This window comes from Numida meleagris, chromosome 2, assembly GCF_002078875.1.
Source record: "Numida meleagris isolate 19003 breed g44 Domestic line chromosome 2, NumMel1.0, whole genome shotgun sequence".
NCBI classification, from domain to species: domain Eukaryota; kingdom Metazoa; phylum Chordata; class Aves; order Galliformes; family Numididae; genus Numida; species Numida meleagris.
Genome location: NC_034410.1, coordinates 146,231,349 through 146,246,490, shown reverse-complemented (window position 1 = coordinate 146,246,490; position 15,142 = coordinate 146,231,349). Strand labels below are relative to the sequence as shown.

Here is a 15,142-nt window from a genome sequence, read left to right as displayed (position 1 = left end):
GCTGGAAAAGAATGTCCTGAAAGCCCATATCATAACTTCATGCAGTAATGACTGCACCTATGGCAATGATACCCTGCCACATCTTTACGTGGCTGTTCAAGTTTTTGATGTATAGATCCCAAACTGTGGCACACCTGTCATTTCTTAGGGGCCAGCTGTTGTGCAGGGATGGGTTGATCTTATTTCAAAAAATACACGCTTCCTGGTGTGAACATTTCATTACAGCTCTGGTACCTTAAATTCTCCTTAACAATGGTCATCACTTTTTGTCTTTTACTTGTTTTGGTTGATATAAGGTTCTGTGAAATGTCTGCTGGGATCCACCACAGATATGTCTGCAAAGAACCTTGCTATATAAAGTCTGAATAAGCCTGGTAGATGGGAGGAATTGCATACACCAAGGTAATTCTCATCATTATAGTAATGGGAATCAGCATTAGAAAAGAGTGTCAAAATGTTACTGTGAAAACAGAAGATCACTGCCAGATGGGGATAGACGATGTACCCCAGAACTGTGTTTGTTAGGTAATAGTAGCTGAGGAAAGTGACAGACTTACAGCAGGTGTGTGGGAGACTCCAACGAGTCTGGAGGTTGGGGCAGGCTGTAATTCAGCTCAAGCTGAGCAAATGCCTCCTGAGCAAAACGGCATTGCCAGGGTGCTGTAATGATAGCATGGTCCTGCAGCAAGCTGGGCAGCTGGCCATTGGTTGAGCATCCTGACAGCAACACAGACAAATGTAGTCATTTAAAGGGCATGAAATACTTTGATTGCACTGCTCTTTTGCTTTTGGCAGTGGTCGGGATTGCCTTGCAATTTCTAGGAAAAAATTCTGCTTTTCAGGGCTTTCATTCTTTTCTTTGCAGGATAGGGTTAGGCTGATAAAACACCCTGTCATGAGGTTGAGATATGAGCTTAGAGATCAGAACAGGTCAGAGATCAGACTCATCTGAGCTAACATCCACTTAGTAAGGTCTGATAAAGGTTTCTGTACAGCTGAGTGAGGGACATCACTGAAAAATCTGGTGAAAGGAAGAAGCAAGTAATCATCCAGGTTTGGTCTAAGGCAAGCAGGTAAGAGTGCTGCACTGATTAATGTTCTGAAGTTGACATAAATGGCTCAACCTCAAGGCTATACACAGCTTTTGCAAGGAGGTCATGATGGGAACTAGCAGACAGGGGTGTATGTAGATATCTTCCAGGTAATCTGTGGACCCTCCATTTAATTGAACACAGTTTACAGATACACTACAAGACAAGGAAAAAGATAACATCTACTGCTGTCTTATTTGATTATTTATTTACTTTCTATTAGAGACTAAGAAGTTATTGAGATTCATCCAGTGCCTCATATCATGCAATACCATAGTCAGGCTGAAAGTACGAATTTCCCAAGTTCTCCTGCAACTCCTGTACTCCTGTCATCACTAAACATGGCATCTCTCAGGCTGGGGAGGATGTGTGAAAGGTGAATGCAGAGAGCTTCTCTCCAGAGTCCAAACAGTGTTTTTCCCTTGCTAGAATTAGCAGCAAGGCATTGCTTTGTGTTGCTAAGGGGGAAGTTCAGTGGTTTGGTGAGCATGGCAATAACAGGTTGAACTAGATGATCTTAGTGGTCTTTTCCAACCTTAATGGTTCTACGATTCTACTGTACGTTCTGTGCACTGAAGACAATAGACAAATAATTAACTGAACCAGGAACCCAGCTTATTGTAGTTATTATGCCAGACAACTACAGTGGAAACCTTGGTGTAAAGCTAGGTCTCATTTCAGGCCACCTAAGCTCTCCTGTGAGAAATGTATGCCAGCACTGGATTCAGCCTGTTCACTAGGATGAGTGGATATACTTGTTCCTTCTTCCTGCTTCTACAGTAAAAAAACAGACTGGCATGTGTTGTACTTGCTGGTTTAAACAGAAGAAGATAGACATGAATATGAAATTTTTCATATCTGCAATTTTTCTTTTGCCTCCCACCATCTTTTTGATTAGTGTAGACAGCTGTCTCCATCACATACCATTATTACAGATCATGAAGAGAGAAAAAGTAAACATCTTATCAACAGAGGTAATGGACAAAGGATTATTTTCAATACACCCGATGATAATAGGGTCTTCAGCTCAGCAATCTTCAGCCTGGAAAGTGCATGAAAGAAGTTTATAAAGCTGTTTAGTAATATAGAGAAAACAGATGTGGAAAAATTGTCCATAGAGAATTACAAAAATGAAGCATTTGAAGGTGGTAAATACAGAACAAAGGAAATAGATAGGTTCTTCACAAAGCCTTATCAGACTGTGGAGGTCTTCGTTGCAGGTGGCTGCAGATGCTGTAGGTTCGCAGGAGTCCACAAAGCAGCAGGGCAAACTCATGGAAGAAAACTGATGTAGGTCTCTGAATTTTGAGGATAAGATACGTGGCTCAGAAGCTGGCAGAATGAGAAGATACTGAATTATATGGACCCATGCATGACCTTGATGTAGCCATTCTTAACTTCACATCCTTTTTAGCATGCTATGTGAAGGAATAAAGGTTCACTTCTGACACAGGTTTGGTGGACCTGGCACAAGGATATCATATGGTAATAACAAATCCAAAACAATGTTTCTTTTCTCTACATTTATTCACTACAGATAATTATTCTTTCCAGGGCCACACCTGAAAGCACAGTCTAGTTTGTTTTGCTTGTAGATTTTAATTCTGAGTGTTAGTTTCACTTTGGACATCTCATTAGCAGGGTGACATTTTCCTATTAGATGGAAATGTTCAACACAGATTTCCTTGTCGCCACGTTACTGTCATCTTGTCTTTTGTCATCATGGCTGATGTTTCAGCGTGTTCTGATCTACTATCTTTTTTTTGTGATGCAATTATTACTGTGTGCTCTATCTCTCCCTCTTTCTTTTCTTCAGCAGTGATAAAAAGAATAAATAAAAATGAAATATACAAAGTATAAACTGCCTTTATGACTGAATGACTTTCTTGCTGCATTAAGCAATTTCTTTTGTGCCGGCACCTCTCGTGAATGCTCAGGATGTTCTCCTGATGTATTCATGAGAGCTACTTTGCTGCGATCATTGCATGCATGGCTGATTTTTTTGAAACGAGCTCATGATTATTGATATCTGGGATTCTTCTTTTCAACTTTGTAGCCAGGAGGGGGTGTCCGTGTCTTACAAATCAGCGCTCCTTCAAGGCTGGTGGCAAAATAATTTCTAGCAGGCACTGCGCTGTAAAATATCTTGTCTCTGTAAGCTTTGCAGAGAAGGGAGAGTGGTGGGGAGCAGTACCAACACAACAGCATAAATAGGAGCTGATGCAGAGCTGCAGGAAGCCCTGTTCTTGGAGACATTCAAGGTCAGGTTGGATGGCGGTCTGAGCACCTTGGGTTAGCTGTTGATGCCTCTGTTCTTTGCAGGGAAATTGGACTAGATGACCTTCAAAGGTCCCTTCCCACTCAAATGATTCTATAATGCTATGATTCTATGGAGGGTGGAGGGAGGCTGTGGGGAGCAACACAGGAGAGTCAAGAGGAGAAAGGGAAGAGTAAGAGGATTCCCAGGATGTAAAAGAGCATGTCAGATAGATTTTCTTTCTGCTGTTCTTGATCTCCTTCATTACTTTACATTTGGCACCAAGATGTCCAGCTGGGACTCCTTAGCTCAGCTGGCATAGGTTAGGTTTTTGGGGTGTTCTTTCTATATTCAGTTGTATTGCACTAAATAGATAAGAAATATCCATAATATATGGTTGAGATTGGAAGGGACCACTGGAGGTTCGTCTGGTTCAGCTCCACTTCTCAAGTAGGGACAACTGGTGCAGGTTGCCCAGGGTCATAGCAGAGTCTAGATATCCAGGTACCAGCTATAATCAGTAGACATTCTGTCAAAAGAGGCTGTGGAACTCACTGTGACCTCTCTGATCAGTTTAAGCATCTCTGTTAAACAAGGTGAGCTGCTTACCAAAATGTCTTAACAGGGATTCACCCAGAAGAATATGCCTCCTGTGAGTGCCATCTTCTTCATTTGACGTTTCTCAACTCATCTTAAGATAAAAGTCTCAGCTGAAAGCCATCTAAACTGCATGCGTTGCTCTTGAAAAGTTTGTCCTACACACATCAGAATTCCAGCGTTGGTGCTGTCCTTGAAGAAAGCAGAATGTGTTGGGCCACACACAATTTTCAGACTATATAAACAGCACTCTCCAGACAGCCTTCCTGTGGAGTATCATGGCTTCAGCTAAAATCTGTAGCAGTGGTTCAAGGAGTTAGAAACATGAGATCCAGACTTCAAAATGGGTTATCTATGTATCCTGAAGTACTCTGGAAGCCTAAACTACTAACTCTTGGAGAAGAAGTCTTTGACTTCTTTGTGTACATCTCATATTTAGGAACTTATGTTCCTAAAAGGTCAGAACCCTAAATCCAGTTAAGTATCCTGCAAATATCCTTAATTTCTACATACCACCTGCATTTACCATCTGCAAAATGGGCTTAATACTTCACAGAACTAGCTAGTAGCTGCACAGGGCGTCTTCGCTGGGTTAAAGCACAGAGAAAATCTGTCTGCCTGTCTCCCCATATCAGAGAAGGAACTCCAAGTCTGCCTGCTAAACACTGAAATGAGAGTTATTTCTAGCTCTGCTAAATGTTCAGTGCACATCTTTGAGGAAGGCTGGTTTTGAACATTCTTGAGGGCAAGTACAGCACTTAGGAGCATCCAAGGCAGTTTCAGAGGTCTTGCATAGTCTTTTCCAACCTCCTGCTTTGAGGCAATGTATTGCTCAGAAAATGAAAAGAGGACCTCTGTCCTTTGGGATGGTGTCCATGGCAATCCCCAAGACACATGCTGAGCCTTCTCCTCATGTTATGCACTTAACAAGAAGACTACATGGGATAGAGGTGTGTTACCACAGTTCCCTTAGCAATACATTTCGAAAGGACAAACTTGGTGCTAAGGAAGGAAAACTATCATGCCAATAAAAATGCTGCATACTGGTTAATTTGGTGGCTTTTCAACTTTTCTGTTGACTTCAGAACAGTGTTTGTGCTTTTCATGTGGGAGATACGTTAGTAAAGCTTCTAATCTCCTGTTTGCGTTGAATATCCCTTGAAAACTCTTCTTGATGCAGAAATATTTCCTGATGTCCATACTGATGTAGCTAAATTGGCATGAGAACATCACCCAAAGGCATCAGTTTAATCAAGGCTGCAATGCGTTAGGCACTGAATATTCACCTGGGGAAAGATGATCAGTGCTCTGAAATCCTGACAATTTAGCAAGAGAGGACAGCTATAAGATGTCTCATTAGACACTGCTTTTTCCTTTCTTCTTTTATTTTCTCTTTCCTTTTTCCTTTCCTTTTCTTTTTTCTCTTTTCCTTTTTCCTTTGGTAAGGAACAAGAAGGATTAAGCTAACTGCTGGTAACACAGGCAGTCTCTGCCAAAGCTGGGAAACATCAGTTCAGATGAGGATGAAAACAATCCATTGGAAGAGCCATTCCACCTTGGAAAAATACAGTGATCAACATGAGATGAAGGGTAACAGTGCTGGGAGCTAAGTGATGCATTTGGGAAAATAATAAAAATAACTTGTCCTTTAATAATATCAGGGCTCATCCTTTGGAACTGGCAGAAGAAATGAGATCTGAGCACAGTCCTAGGTAGGGTTTGGAAATAATAAATCAGGAGACATTCTTTCTTTTGTACTGATAAGATCTCACCTGGCTTATTGCATGCTCAACAAGAAAAGCTCAATAGTTCTGTGAGTTAAGCAAAACCACAAAGGAGACCGCTTTTATGAGGAGAAACCTTGGACAGGTAAAGTAAAATTAAGGCTGAGAAAGGCTTTTTTTATTTATATATATATATTTTTAAATACAGGTTTTGAAGAACTTTAAAACCCACTGGGAAACAAATTTTATTCATCTAGCTTTTTTTCACCACCACCTGAAGAATCCCCAGGTGAAGAAAGTAGACCATGTGTTGAAAGCTGCTGATCTATTAGACAGCTAGTACTAACACAAAGGAAATGTGGAAGAAAAAAGGGACCAGGAGTAAATTTAAGGAATGGTGAGAATAGAAGAAATTGTGGAACAGCCTCCACAGCCTGGAAGCAAGAAAGAAGGATACCATCCTCACTCATAAAGCAGCCATCTATGTCCTTCAAATCACAAGATAAGCAATTAAAAATGCAGTCAGCACTCCATAGAAAAGGATAAAGTTTGAAGACACTTTGCTGGTGATTTACTATTGCATGATCATTTTCTAATTATTTCACAATTGTTTTATTTTAATTCTTCTAATTTATTTAATTTCCACTCTCCTTGCCTCCTCCAGACTGCTAAGAAGCACTTTTATTATCTCTTAAGTTAGTTTATGGTCTGTTAGAAGCTGTTACATCCAGTAATCCAGTAACCCAGGAAGGGTTGCTGTGGTTCTGTGTCCCCAGGAACAGCCAGTAGTGAAGCTGAGCACATTTTCCATAGGGGTGTTCCCACCCCAGTGTATTTTATATATCTATATACAGATAGGCATTTCTATGAATATATTTGTATGCATGACCAGTCACACAGATAAATACAGAAAATAATGCTCTTCCAGCATCCATCTAAACACATAGCACTCCCAGAAACATGAATAGAACAAATGGCCTCATCTTGTTCTTTGTGTCCAGCTGATAAGGCTTAAAGTTGCTATAGGAATAGGCACATAAACAAAATCATCATTTTCTTTTTTCCAGAAACTGCTCTTAGATATCATATCCAGTAGCAGGCTCTCAAATCCCTAGGTCTTCCCAGTTGCTGTCACCTGGATATTTGAGTCCTGGCGGTTCATGGCTTTGCTCCAGTTGCTGGTACTCAAATCTCTCCTCCTACTCACCAGCTATTTCAGCTTGTAGTTCACTAATGTTCACATATGCTCCTCCAAAGTAGAGAATGTGTTTGTCTGGAAGATAGTTAAAAAAGAATTTATAGAATATATCATAGTCTGCAGAGATCATGCACAGGACTTGACTAGACTGATCCAGACTGTCTAGCCTGTAGATCAATCCCTTGTATCTCCTTTTCCCTCTGTGTTCCCATGATCGCACCTCCCCAGCTGTGTTTATCCCTCTCTTTTCCTGCTTTTGAGCTTTTTCCAAAGCATCCCTTAGGAGCTTCACACATTCCCACAATCCCCTTAAAATCAGGCAGTGACCCATTTTAGCCTACAAGATGATGGCTTTCCACCCTGTACAACGGTCTTGTTCTCCTTGGATAGCCTAAATAGTAGCCAGTTCAGAGTGCTTCTTTCACTCTGATTAGGTTACGGAGTTTCCTTCAACTATCAAGATGAAAGAACTAGATGGTCTTTGAGGCCTCTTCCAACTCAAGCATACTATGATTCACCTGATGTTTTCTATGTCTTTGTATTTATGATAATGAACCTTTACTCACACAACCCAACATGGCCATCTGGTGATTCACCAGTGGAGTGCTGTTCACGGCTCAGGAAAGGATGATGTCTGTTACAGAACAAACTCATAGAAATAAGAGATCCAGCCTTCTGTCTACTAAAATATTCATTGGTCTTATAAATCTTTAAATTGCACTTTCATCCTTACAAAATAAACTTGGGATGAGTAGGTCATGTGAAAATGACAAGCAAAAGCAACAGTGATGGTAGAAGGTAACATTAAAAGTTTCAATTAAACTCACTGATACCACGATGCTGCTGAAGTCAGTATCTCCAGGCATATTGAGGGATGGAGCTGGGAAAAACTGAGAGTTTGTTTCTTGTACCAACTTTAGGACATCCTGAGACCCATTTTATATGCCTTACAGAGGTAGTTTTATCCTTGGAGAGTGGGCAATAAAAGGTCACTGAGTTACTACAGCTCTTACTAAAGTAACTGGAGAAATCCCATGTTGAGTTGGAGGTCACTGTCGTAAACAAGGGAAAGGTCAGGGTTATGGGAACAGCAAAAGCTAGAGCTGGAGCCTAAGAGTATAGGAGAATAATAGTCCCATGAAAGGAGTCAGCTTGTGTCCTCTGCTCCTCTGGAAAGCCAATTCCCTTAGACCATTTTGCACCACTGATGAGTAGCCAGCGTTTCTCTAAGTCTGTGGTCTAAAATGACTGTAACTAACCAACCTTCCTGCAGTTAGTAGGCTTTACTTAGGAGTCATCTAGGGACAAATGCACAGGAGCTGGAAAATGTAATTATTAGAGAGATTTTTATTCAGGATACTATGCAAAGTTAAATATGCCTTGCTGGGGAAAAGAGAAGAAAAAGAACTTAAAGGTCATTTAGCAACCTGTCTGATAACAGCAAAATGTTCTCACTTCACACAGCATGTGCCCAGACAAACTTCCCTGATTACACTTCTAATGCCACTAGCTATGAGAATCTAAAATTTTCCATACGTAGATGCCTCCATTACTTATTTTTCAAGTGGTCACATTGAGGGGATGCATTTTTTAACATTAAAAATGCAGCAGTTAGGATGATGCAATGTGAAGGTAACTGTTAACATAATGAAACTGCAGCAGTAGGTCTGTAGAATATTTCACATGGTCAAAACTACTCTGAAAAGGTTATTATTACATAAGGATGTAGATGTCAAAATTAGAGCAGCAGCAAGGCTGGGATAAATAGGATTCCACTCATTTAGTTTCACCTGTCTAAAGGAAAGGCAGTCAGTCAAACCCAGAGATTGAGGGAGGAACTGATATGTTTAAATGTATGGGCTCCTGCACAGGGGGCATCTGTAAGTTTTGTACATGCTCTATGGTATTGTGAGTCAAGTAGCACAACCTCCTATCTAAATATTCTGAGGATATCCTCAACCATCACATGATATCCAAGTGTGGGCAAGAGAATCAAGCCCTCAGTTTGTACCACAGAGATATATCCATCTCAACAACTCAAATTTGCAAGATCTTCACAGGCAAAAGAGATATGATCCAGCGAGAGAGGGTTTGGTGTTGTTCAAAGGATCTTATATTAGATGTACAATAGCATTGGTTGGGTGGAGCCTTAAGTCCTACCTTCATTATCCCTCATTCTGTTAATTCTCTTTCTACTTTCATCTAAGACATAAGTGTGTCATTGCAAATGTCCTCACATATCCAAACTGCCTTCCAGCTTCTGCTGTGGAAGGGTACGGGCAACTTCAAGCTACTTGACTTGTGCAGGTGTCTGTCATACCCCAGACTGTCTCAAACAGCATCGTGTTACAGAATGTTATTTTGGAGTTTGAGATTCATTTCTTTGCTGATTAAGGTGCGTTGTTGGAAAAGTATTACTGAGTAAAAAATGACCTGAGATACAAAATGCATATTGAAAAAAGTTTTAATTGATTTCTTTTCTTTCCATCTTACCATTTTTAATTAGCCATCAAATTTTCAGGTTTTCTTTTTCGTTTGCTTGTTTTTCAATAGAAACTCCAGATATATAAAATTGAAATATGTTTGTTGTGCTGTTTTATATTTTTGTTTCTTCTTGTTCTTCTTATTCTATTCATAGAATTCACTGAAAATAAAATACTTTCCCTTTGTAACTTCAAGATTTGTTTGTCTGCTGTTTCTTCTCTCTTTTTTGAGATTTATGCAGTTTAATTTATCTCTGTTAGGTAACATGAATGTCTCATTTTTTTCTTTTTCCTTTTCAAATGAAAGATGGAAAGGCCGCGTAGAGAGTACTGTGAATAGGGACACATTAATGTCATTAGCATGTGAAAAAAACTTGTTAGGTACTAAATAATGCCAATTCTACCTAAGTGAGTGCAAATAGTTTCCTCTCTGTACACAGTTCATCTCAAGCATTCCTCGGCTGGGCTATGACGAAGCTTGCCATTTCAGATTAACTAAATAACTCATAACTTGTCCATATATATTGATTTCAATGTCAAAATGGACAAAGATGCATTTGAAAATAGATTATTAAAGAGCAAGGAAAGCTTCCCGAGCGTACTGGGCACAGTACATTTGGGCGCAGTACAAAGGCACATGGTTTGGTGGGCATGATGGTGATGGGTTGATGGTTGGACTCGATGATCTCAGTGGTCTTTTCCAGCCTTAATTATTCTATGATTCTATGGTTTATAGCAATGCGGACAAAAAGTTACCTGGTGGCAACAGGGAGTCATCTCCCTTTTGGTAAGCTGGACTCCAACCTTTTTTAAAGAGTGAAATCCTCAATTCAGGTGCTCTTGATAATGTCCAAGAAGAATACAGAAGTGCACTGAATATTAAAAATCATCTGAACTTATGCTACTATTCCTAAGAAATCATTATAGAGGATTTTTACGAGTATGGCTAACTAGTAGATTTAACAGATATTTTCCTGATCACATAATTTTGACTATACACAATACAGGTTTTGAGAATAATGGGCAAAACACATCTCTGCTTTGTCTGTAGGTAACTGATAGTGCAAAAATGTACTCCCTCATAAAGCAAGATGGACTCAAATTGGAAGAAAAATGGAGAAGCCTCTGTCAGGCGTTCAGTTAACACAAGGGAAGATAAAATCATAGAATCATAGAATTGTTTCAGTTGGAAGGGACCTTTAAAGGTCATCTAGTCCAACTCCTGTGCAATAAATAGGGACACCCACAGTTAGATCAGGTTGCTCAGAGTCCCTTCCAGCTTGACTTTGAATGACTCCAGGAACAGGGCATCCACTAAGAAGACATCATGACTGAATTTTGCTCCAAAATAGACTGTCCACTAAAATCATGAGAGTTCCTGTGGAACGAGGCAGCACTGGAGTCTGAGAGAACAAGCTGCAGTGTGGAAAGGGGCTGCTTAGTGTCTCCTCTGGATGTCCTATGTGACACAGCTGCAGTCCAGCAACAGAGGGACCTAAATGACCTTACCAGCCTGTGTCCAACCTCCAGGCTCTCTCTTAGTCTCTTGGCACAAGTTTTTATTTCCTAGCAGAACAGATCTTTGGGTCAATGTGAGGATGCTGGTCAGGACTTGACTGAATTTATTTACCGATACAAGTCTCATTTGTCTAACAGCCATCAATTCTAATGATTCTATTAATTCCACATCATTAGCAAAAAATGTCATAGAAAGGGTATCTTAAACTTTGGTTCCTGTATAAAAGATTCTTGATGTCTCTTCTGTTAAACAGAAATTGAAGAGTAGACAGAAATAGCGTCATATCTTATGACCCCAACATTTGCAAATTCTGCCATTCACTCCTAGAATGTATCTCTCCATATCTCTAAAATGACAAAACCCAATTAGACTCATACATTTCACCAGTAAAATGAATGAGAGGTGAGAGTACTCTCTGAGGGGATGGAATCTGTTCTTTACCAGCAAAGATATGAAACCCCAGTTACAACACAACAGTTGAGCCACCTTCAGAGCTCAGGTATTTCCAGAGTAGGGGGGAATTAAAATAAATTCTCCAGGTTTCCCATTTGGAAGGTGCATTGCCAAATGCTGAAGTATATCTTGTCACGGTATCATAATCCCCACCTTGTGGGTTATGAACATCACTACTCACATCCTCCTCAGGCACTGAGCACTGTTTCAGGACATGTTATCACATCCATTATCTGTAGCTTAGACATGTCAAAGAAGAGTTCAAAAATGATGTGATTCAGTTGGGGCATTGGTATATTTGACTTTGTATGTCACAGTTCATAAATGACCTGTTCTTCCTCATCCTGTCACGTACCCTCTGATTTCCCATTACTATCAGTTTCAGTTAAATGCAGGGTATCTGACAGGAGAGGCATGTACATGGTGTGTTGCTTTATTAAAAATTACACAGAATTTCCATTGGAAATCCATTGGAGAGTCCTCCTTGAGTCAGGACATTAAAACATACACTGGAGACTAGGGGAATGAAGAATGAGTGGATGGAACAGAAGAAAGGGAAAATAGCTGTGAGAGCTGCATTTTAGCATCTTTAGAGATGCAGAGGTATCACAGTGATGGATGACACAGTACTTGGAAAAGACAGATCAATAGCTTGAGAATTATTTTGTCGTATAGAAGCCTGTTATTATAACTGATACTTCAAGTCTCAGAGGGCTGTTAATGAGTTAAGGCTCTTTGAACACCATAGAAATTCATGGATATGATTACAAGGAGGGAATCTGGGGCATGGAAGAATAGATACTTGATGCTGTGGCTTGGCAGGTCTGTGATGTCACCTCAAAGCTGCCCTCCCTGTATGGTCTGGAAACCACCTGCTCTGCTCCTCATCTCTCCAAGTGAGAAATAGCTTGAATTTCAGCAATTCTTCTTTTAATAAAAAGGAGAAAATTGAAACCTCGAAGCAACTAGCCACTGTTGATGAAAAATTAAAGATTAGATCATGTTCAGGAAGAGACTAAAGAGCTCTGGATTCTTGGGGAGAAATCCTTTACTCTTCATAAAACCTTTATGGCCTTCAAAGAAGGAGGTAAAAAGGGATCATGTCAAGGCATCAATATCTCTCTGGCTAGGTTGTGAGGGAAAAGACAATACAACAATACAAGTGACTGCATTTCCTGGCTCTGTTATACACTACAGAAGGATTATAATTAATAGTATCTCATTGTTTGAGGTATTGAATAGATACCTAACCTTCTGGAAGAGGTCCATGAAAAAGATCCATCCTGAGATTTCCATAATATCTCAGAAGTACTTTCTGTGCCCTGGTCACCACTGAAGAAGGGACAAATGTTAGACCACTCCTTTGAGAACAGGTCTGAATATTAACTCCTATCTTTTATGAGAAATCTAAGTGCTATTGTCATTTAGCCTCTTCATAGGTGCAAAAGGCAATTAGAAAGCATGAATTAATGGCTTGAAGATGCAGAGAGCCTAAGGGTTGCTGAGTCTGAAATAAGCCATCCCAACCATATCATATGGAATAGAAACTCCCTGATGAACCTTGCTGTGTTCTATCAACTGAGACTATTAACTCCAAGAAATGTCTCTATCATTCTTCTGTCCTGTGTTATGAACTCTTCAGAATAAATAGCAAAATAGTATAATTTACAGTCTTTCTTCCAAAGCAAGAGGATATCTTCCTTTGACTTGTAATGAGAGTGCAATCATGCCAAAGAGATGAGTGGGATTTAGATTAGGTTCTCAGAGAGCTGGTATTAACTCATGCAAGAGGGCTTGTAACTCTGTTAATAGCAAAGGAAAGCATGTGTCCTACAGCAGTGGTACATAACTAGGGACATGAAACAAGATATTAATTATTTAGAACTACATTTTGAGAAATTGAGTCCTTTGCCCTCTGGGACCACTCTCCTCTCTCTTACAACTTGCCATCAATTCATTCCTGAGGTTAATTCAGAGCGTGTTTCTCTCTTCCTGACACTGCTTTAAACTGAGGAAAGGTGCACTGCTGAAACCAGTGGATCTGCATTGGCAAAACATATGTGAATAGGAGATGGAATATGCCAAGTTATATCTAAAAATTGATGCTAAAACCTATATATAGATTTTTTTTTGTCTGAATCTTAACTTTTCCCTAGAAAATGAGAAATCATCAGGACACTTCCTGAAAAATGTTTATTGCCCATCTGGGCAAAGATTCTTTCTTTTCTCCTTTGTTCATTGCACCTCAAAAATTGTAGTGATAATGATTCTCCTCTCCTCTCCTCTCCTCTCCTCTCAATAAAAAGAAGCAATTGCTAAACATGGCAGTGCACATATCTTGGACCAAAGCTTCATTCTCATTATTATCTTCATTTATTTCTCACATGACCTGTCATGTTATTTGATGAGCAGTATTTGAACTCTGTCAGTTTCTTTAAGAAGCAGATTTCCTAATTAAAGCAACCCACTTTCTTTCATTTTTGAAAGGTTTTAAGCAATCTGAAATTTGCTTTGATTTAGTCGTGATAAGCAAGTACATGCAGAAATGCTACAATACAAAGCTCCTTTTTATACTGCGGCTTTTTACAAAGGCTTAAATTACTAAGCCTAAATGTGTGCATTAGAAGGGGAAGAATGCCTCTCCCTTGTCGTAGCAACAGTCTTTACTACCTGCAGTAGACAAGACACTGACCTCTACCTGAACAGCCTGAGGTAAGAGGAGTAGCCACTGGAAATTATTTATAACCTGACCAGCTCATTTAGTTTCATCCTCTGAGGCCTTCAGAGTCTAACTGACACAGCAATAATGGCCAGCGAACTTTTGATCCAATTAATTGTTAATGAGAGGTTTGATTAGCAAATAAAGGGCCTATTAGGTTAGCTGATTGTCTTTCTTTTACAATACCAGAGGTCAATATTTTTTTTTTTTTTGGACTGAAAGAAAAGTACACAGTGTACTCTAGTTAAATTAATCACATGCTCACAGGTGTTGAGTAAAGTTGATTCAGGAGAACAGTCAGCTTAGACATCAGTTTGTAACCGTGAAAATGAACTAGGTATTCCTCAGTTTTCTTTTCTTTTCTTTTTTTTCTTTTCTTTTCTTTTCTTTTCTTTTCTTTTTTTTCTTTTCTTTTCTTTTCTTTTCTTTTCTTTTCTTTTCTTTTCTTTTCTTTTCTTTTCTTTTCTTTTCTTTTCTTTTCTTTTCTTTTCNTCTCCTCTCCTCTCCTCTCCTCTCCTCTCCTCTCCCACTAGGCAAGAAACAAGTTTCCTTCCTTTCTTAAATTAAAACTCACTGTTTTAAAGCCTGATTACTCTGACTGTAGTTGATAAAATGCATGTGGCATCCATCACAGAACAAAGTTTAACATCTAATAACATTTTTAATGAAGGCTGCTGAATGGGTCACATCATGGGTTCATTTAATCACAGAGACTGATGCATAACTTTGTTTGTCTTTGTTCCTTCAAAATTACAAGCAGAGTTAACCAAGGCTATAAGTGAGAACAACCTTGACAGTCACTCCTAACTTCTACCTAACATAAAGCAAATTCTTTCCTCTCTAGCCCTGCTGAGGGGAAACTGGGATTTTTCTTTCTCCTGACCTAAACTACCTAGCTAACAGCAGATAGGCTAGGGAAAGTGAGGTCTCAGGGACTAAACGCTAGAGTTAATGTGTGTGTTCTCCTGTGACTGTGCCCTTGTCCCATACACTTCCCTGCCTGTGCATAGAATCATCGAATAGAATTATAGAATTGCTCAGGTTGGAAAAGACCTTAAACCTTGGACCATCAAGTCCAACCGCCACCTAACCATACTACCC

The 15,142-nt window shown here is 39.6% G+C and overlaps 1 long non-coding RNA gene across 7 annotated transcripts in view; it reads right to left on the bottom strand.

Moving 5' to 3' along the window:
• The window catches only part of LOC110394294, a 156,204-nt gene that overhangs the window by 26,612 nt on the left and 114,450 nt on the right, over window positions 1–15,142 (bottom strand). For 6 of the 7 annotated variants that reach the window (XR_002435529.1, XR_002435534.1, XR_002435531.1 and 3 more), the window contains one exon: window positions 5,871–6,942. This is a non-coding gene — a long non-coding RNA (uncharacterized LOC110394294). Of the gene's footprint in view, window positions 1–5,870; window positions 6,943–15,142 lie in introns of those variants that run through there. The other variant, XR_002435533.1, reaches the window with a different exon arrangement.